The following is a 6,988-nucleotide window of genomic DNA, read 5'->3' as shown; positions in this document are numbered from 1 at the left end:
CAAAACAAAACCAAAAAGATGTGGTATATTTATACAATGAAATATTACTTGCCTTGAAGAAAAGATGAAATCCTGTGATTTTCAGCAACGTAAGTGTGGAAAGTATACTTAGTCGAATAAGCTAGGTAAAGAAAGAATTTTGTTTTACTACGTTAAACCTGTAGAGATAACGAAGAAATAAACTAAATAGGACAAAAATAAATTTAAAAGAAATCTCTAGGGCTGAAAAGTCAAAGCTACAAAACACCAGGTAGGATATTTGCCTTGCACGCAGCCTACCTGGGCTTCATCCCTGGTACCACATATGGTCCCCTAAGCACTACCAGTAGTAAGTTTTTTTGTTGTTTGTAATATAGTTACAATATTAACATTTATGGTTTTTTTGTTTGTTTGTTTGTTTTTTGGCTTTTGGATCACACCCAGCAGTTCTCAGGGGTTACTCCTGGCTCTATGCTCAGGAATCGATCCTGGAAAGCTTAGGGGACCATATGGGATGCCAGGATTCGAACCACAGTTCTTCTGTATGCAAGGCAAACACCTTAACTCCATGCTATCCCTCTGGCCCTACCAGTAGTAATTTTGGAATGCAGTCAGGAGTAATCTCTGAACACTACCAGGTGTGACTCCCCGAAACAACAAAACAAAATAACACAAAAACTACCTTAAAAACAATAAGTGGGTAAATGTGCTTTGCATGCTGGAATCTTGAGTATTTCAATATCTGGCAGAAAACAGTCCCTTGAGTACTGCCAAGAATATTCCTTAAGATGGGGCCTGAGAGATAGTACAGCCTTAGGTGCAGAAGGACGGTGGTTCAAATCCCGGCATCCCATATGGTCCCCTGAGCCTGCCTGGGGCGATTTCTGAGAGTGGAGCCAGGAGTAACCCTTGAGCGCTGCTGGCTGTGACCCAAAAACAAAAAAAAAAAAAAAAAAGAAGAATATTCCTTAAGCACCGCCAGGTAAGGCTTAAAAACAAAAAGATTTTTGACAATCTTTCATTGAAAATGATAATATATAAATGATAAATAATTGTTCAATTTCTATTTAATCCAAGTGAAAGATTTATAGGCAAATATAGAAGATTCCATGATTGGAAACAAAATTTAAGCTATTTGATATAAATTTATTAAGGAATCATAGATCTGATGACAATGATGCCATAAAGACATCTGACATTTGTTCAACAAAGCACAACATCTTTGAGACCAAAGAAATAGCTCAGTAGGCTGAGTGCTTACCTATCTACAGCCAAACCAGGTTTCATCCCAAGCAACCCTAGGAGTAATCCCTGAGCACCACTGGGTAAAGTTCACTTTCACATACTCTTTTAGACCAGGGGACTATTTGGGATGTCACAGATTGAACCCAGGTCAGCCATGTGCAAGGCACTATACTACTGTGTTTTCCCGAAAATAAAACATCCTCCCAAAAAATGAGACCTACATACTGAGAGACATACATACATACATTTCCTTCTGAGTGAAATATAAAGCACCTCCCTAAAAATAAGGCCCCTCTAGGCTTTCTCAGATTGAAAATTAATTTACTGTAAACTGGTTGCTAGGCCCGTCCCGGGGGGTGTCTAGCAACCAGTAACCTTACGTGGAGTCCTGATGCCCTACCGTATACAGGTAATAAGTTTCCCTTATTTTAATTTAGCAATAAATGTGTACCGTATTTTTCTTCATGAAAAATCAGACATCCCCTGGGCTGGAGAAATAGCATGGAGGAAGGGTGTTTGCCTTATATGCAGAAGGACGGTGGTTCGGGTCCCGGCATCCCATATAGGTCCCCTGTGCCTGCCAGGAGCGATTTCTGAGCACAGAGCTGGGAGTAACCCCTGAGCGCTGTCAGGTGTGACCCAAAAACAGGAAGGTAGGAAGGAAGGAAGGAAGGAAGGAAGGAAGGAAGGAAGGAAGGAAGGAAGGAAGGAAGGAAGGAAGGAAGGAAGGAAGGAAGGAAGGATGGAAGGAAGGAAGGAAGGAAGGAAGGAAGGAAGGAAGGAAGGAAGGAAGGAAGGGAGCGAGGGAAGGAAGGGAGCGAGGGAAGGAAGGAAGGAAGGGAGGGAGGGAGGGAGGGAGGGAGGAAGGGAGGGAGGGAGGGAGGAAATAAATTAAGACATCCCCTGAAAATAAGACCTAGAGTATCTTTTTTTTTTTTTTTTTTTGTGGTTTTTGGGTCACATCCGGCAGTGCTCAGGGGTCATTACTGGCTCCAGGCTCAGAAATTGCTCCTGGCAGGCACAAGGGGACCATATGGGGCGCCGGGATTCGAACTGATGACCTCCTGCATGAAAGGCAAATGCCTTCCCTCCATGCTATCTCTCCGGCCCCGAGACCTAGAGTATCTTTGGGAGCAAAAATTAACACAAGCTCCCCAGCACTACATATAGTTTCTCACTCTCTTCAAGGGTCATTCATAAGCAGAGTCTGAAATAATGCTTGAGTACTGCAGATACTACAGTATACAGATATACTGCTAATAGTATATTACTATTAGCAATATTGAAAATATTTTTTAAAAGTCTCTGACTTTGTTTATAATGGAGTTCATGTGTTGGGTGAATTGGACCACACTCAATAACGTTCAGGGGGTTATTCCTAGCTCTGCACTCAGGAATCACACCCGGTGGTGCTCGGGGGACCATATGGAGTGCCAGGGATAGAACTTGTTCAGCTGTGTGCAAGGCAAAGCACTCACGACTGTACCATAACTCTGGCTCAGTAGAATTATGTCTTTTGTTGTTGTTGATGTTGTTGTTGTTTTTTGGGTCACACCCAGTGATGCTCAAGGATTACTCCTGATTCTGCGCTCAGAAATCGTTCCTGGCAGGATGGGAGGACCATCGGAGACTCCGAAATCAAACCACCATCCTTCATGGGTTGGCCCTGTGCAAGGCAAACGTCCAACCACTTGCTGTCTCTCTGGCCCCAGAATTACAACTTTTTTTTTTCTTTCAGAATTACATCTTAACATGAAATTTGCTGCTACCTCCACGAATAGCTAAAGTGATTCTTGGGAAGAAGGAAGGCATCATTTTTTCCAACTCCAAACTGTACTAAGAAAGCAATAAAAAAAAAAAACAGCATAGTACTGGAATAAAGACAAACGCTCCAATGAAATAGACTTAAATATCCGGAGAAAAATCCTCGAGTATACAATCAATTAGTCTTTGATAAAAGAGCAAAAAATATGAAGTGGATCAAGGAAAGCCTCTTAAAATGGTGTTGGGATAAGTGATGATAAACATGACCCCAAAAGAACTTGGACTCCTGGTCTGGAGCAATAGCACAGCAGTAGGGCATTTGCCTTACATGCAATAGACCTGGTTTGATCCCTAGCATCCCATATGGTCAACCAAGCCTGCCAGGAGCAATTTATGAGCTCAGAGCCAGGATTTATCCCTGAGCACTGCCTGGTGTGGTCCCAAAATATAAAAAAAAAAAAAAAGGAAAAAGAATTTAAAGAAATTACTCCTGGGTGTGGCTCTAAAACCAATAAATAAATAATCTTTTAAAAAAAATCTCTCCTGGCAGGGTCAGGGGACCATATAGGGTGCCAGGAGAGATAGCATAGCAGTAAGGAGTTTGCCTTGCACACAACCAATTCAGGATGGACGGTAATTCAATCCTGGCATCCCTCCGGAGCCAGCTAAGAGCAATTTCTGAGAACAGAGCCAGGAGTAAGCCCTGAGTGTCGCCGGGGTTGTGACCCCCCCCCAACTTTTTTTTGGTTGAAAATGTCAGATGAGGTAGACTTCTTTATAATGCTGTGCCCAAAAGTCAAATCAAAGGCTTTTAAATGAATTTAAGACTTTGCTATTACACCTGAAAACATGAGGTACATAGAGAAAAACATAGGCAGAACTCTTCATGATATTGAAGCTAAAGATGTCTTCAAGGATGAAACACAACTGACCAAGAAGTGGAAACAAAAAAATAAGCAAATGGGACTACATTAAACTAAGAAGCTTCTGCACTTCAAAGGAAATAGTTACCAAGATACAAAGACTACCCATGGAATGGGAGAAACTATCCACCCAATACCCATCTGATAAGTGGTTAATATCTAGGATATATAAGGCAGTGGTAGAATTTAACAAGGAAAAAGAATCCCACAAAAATGGGAGAAGAGATAAACAGAAACTTCCTTAAAGAATACAGATGGTTGGGGGTGGAGAGATAGCATGGAGGTAAGGCGTTTGCCTGTCATGCAGAAGGTCGATGGTTCGAATCCCAGATCACATATGGCCCCTTGAGCCTGCCAGGAGCAGGAGCATAGAGCCAGAAGTAACCCCTGAGCACTGTCGGGTGCGACCCAAAAACCAAAAACCAAAAAAAAAAGAAAGAATACAGATGGCTAAAAGGGACTCTCACTGCTGGTGGGAATTTTGACTGGTCTAGCCTTTTTAGAAAACAACATGGACATTCTTAAAAAAAACTTTAAGGGGCCGGGTGGTGGTGCTAGAGGTAAGGTGTCTGCCTTGCCTGCGCTAGCCTTGGACGGACAGCGGTTCGATTCCCGAGTGACCCATATGGTCCCCCAAGCCAGGAGCAACTTCTCAGCGCATAGCCAGGAGTAACCCCTGAGCGTTACCGGGTGTGGCCCCAAAAAACAAAAATAAATAAATAAATAAATAAATAAATAACTTTAAAAGTGAACTCCCATATGACAGCAATATATATGTGTATATATGTATATATTTATTCACACACACACACACACACACACACACATATCCTAGGAATATACCCTAGGAACCCAAAAACACAACGCAGAAAAAGCATTTGCACTTCTATGTTCATTGCAGCACTATTCACAATAGCCAGAAGAGTATTTTTTGTTTTTGTTTTTGTATTTTGGGGGTTACTCCTGGCTCTAAACTCAGAAATCGCTCCTGGCAGGCTCGGGGGACCATATGGGATACTAGGATTCGAACCACCCTCCTCCTGCATGCAAGGCAAACGCCCTACCTCCATGCTATCTCTCCGGGCCTGTTCATTAACTTCGTTTTGGGTTTGATCCAAACCCGGTGGTGTTCTATGCTCAGGGATTAGTTCTGGCAAAGCTGGGGAAGGATACAAATTGCTGGGAATTCAACCTGGGTTGGCTGCATGCTAGGCAAATGCCTATCCTACTGTACTATTTCTTTTATTTTTTAATTATGGAACGCTTCATGAATTTGTGTGTCATCCTAGCACAGGGGCCATTCTAATCTTCTCTGTATCGTTCATATTTTAGTATATGTGCTGCCAAAGCGAGCACTGTACTATTTCTTAGACCCCGAATTCAATATTTTTGTTTTGGGCTAAACCTAGCAATGTGCAAGTCTTATTCCTGGATTCATGCTCAGGGATCAAGGGACTCTGAGGTGCTGAGGATTGAACCTAGGTCAGCCACATATAAATCAAACAGTTTTCCCACTGTACCATCTTTTGGTCCCTGAATTCAATTTTTTTAACCACACCCAGTGATGCTCTGAGGTAACACCTGGCTCTACACTCAGAAATTACTACTGGTAGTGCTCAGGGGGACTAGATTGGATGCTGAAGATTGAACCTGGGTCAGCCGTGTGCAAGGCAAGCACCCTACCCACTGTGCTCAGCCTTTGTTTTATATTTTTTGTTTTTTGGGCCATACCCTGTGAACTCAGGGGTCACTCCTGGCTATGTGCTCAGAAATCGCTACTGGCTTGGGGGACCATTGGAACACCAAAGGATCGAACAGCGATGCGTCCTAGGTTAGCAAGTGCAGATACCCTACCGCTTGCGCCACTGCTCCGACCCTTGTGCTCCAGCCTTTGAATATATTTATTTAGGCTTTTTTTGGGGGGAGGGCACACTCGGAGGTGCTTAGGGGTTTCTCCTGGCTCTGCACTCAGAAATCACTCTTTTAGGCTCGTGGGACCATATAGGATGCCAGGGATGGAACCTATATCTGTCCTGGGTTGGCTGCGTGCAAGGCAAATGCCATACTGGTGTACTATTGCTCTGGACCTGAATTCAATTTTAAACAAAAATAAAATCCTATTTTCCTTTGCTGATTATTGTCTAGTTTCTTTCTTTCCTTCCTTCCTTCCTTCCTTCCTTCCTTCCTTCCTTCCTTCCTTCCTTCCTTCCTTCCTTCCTTCCTTCCTTCCTTCCTTCCTTCCTTCCTTCCTTTCTTGTTTCTGTGGTCACATCTGGCAGCACTCAGGGGTTACTCCTGGCTCTGTGCTCAGAAATCGCTCCTGGCAGGCTCAGGGGACCACATAGGATGCCAGGATTCAAACCACCGTTCTTCTGCATGCAAGGCAAACGCCTTATCTCCATGCTATCTCTCCAGCCCCAGGTCTAGTTCCTTTCTTGAGTGTCAAGTTACATTACTTTCCTTTGGGGAAAGTTTCTGTATCTCTAAGGCATGCATTTGGCTTGGAATGTGATAACATCAGTAATGATTTAAACATGTAATTGGTTTATTTATCTGGCAAAACAACAAAATTAGGGGTGGCATAGTGGCTCAAAGATCTTCACAAGGACTTGTTTTTTTCCGTACTCTCTGCTCTACCATCTCTAAGAGTGGCTTTTGTACTTAAGGTCACTAGCATTGTGACCAAATTCAGGCAGGAAGAAAAAACAAAGAAGACAAAAGACAAAAAATAATCTTCTCATGAGATTGTCTTTTTGAATCTGGAAAGGTCATTTTCCTCTGTGACTTTTGCCTTCTTTTGAATTGACTAAAAATATATCACCTGGTCCTCTTTAGCTGCAAATACATATTTGTCCTCTACAGAGGAGATGCTTGAATGGCTGCCAAGTCAAGCTAGCATCTTTGATCTCTGAAACTGGCTAAGTGGCTTTCAGTGACTCCCCTAGTCCCTCCTATTGACAGCACTATAGGATCTCAACAAAATAAGTAATCAGGGGGGGCCTACTAGCCATAAATAGAGACTATGTGGGTGACAATGATGCACTTTCTTGTTTCAATGGTAGTATAGTTAGGGCACA

At 42.8% G+C, this 6,988-nt stretch overlaps 1 non-coding gene across 1 annotated transcript; it reads right to left on the bottom strand.

Moving 5' to 3' along the window:
• Window positions 1-5,160: 5,160 nt before the first annotated feature.
• Window positions 5,161-5,267, bottom strand: LOC126015257 (U6 spliceosomal RNA). Its single transcript, XR_007498142.1, has one exon. It is a non-coding gene; the product is annotated as a U6 spliceosomal RNA (small nuclear RNA).
• Between the last annotated feature and the right edge of the window lie 1,721 nt (window positions 5,268-6,988).

Source organism: Suncus etruscus, chromosome 7, assembly GCF_024139225.1.
Source record: "Suncus etruscus isolate mSunEtr1 chromosome 7, mSunEtr1.pri.cur, whole genome shotgun sequence".
Lineage (NCBI taxonomy): Eukaryota > Metazoa > Chordata > Mammalia > Eulipotyphla > Soricidae > Suncus > Suncus etruscus.
Note: the sequence above shows the minus strand (reverse complement) of the source record. Positions and strands in the feature narration are given on the sequence as shown.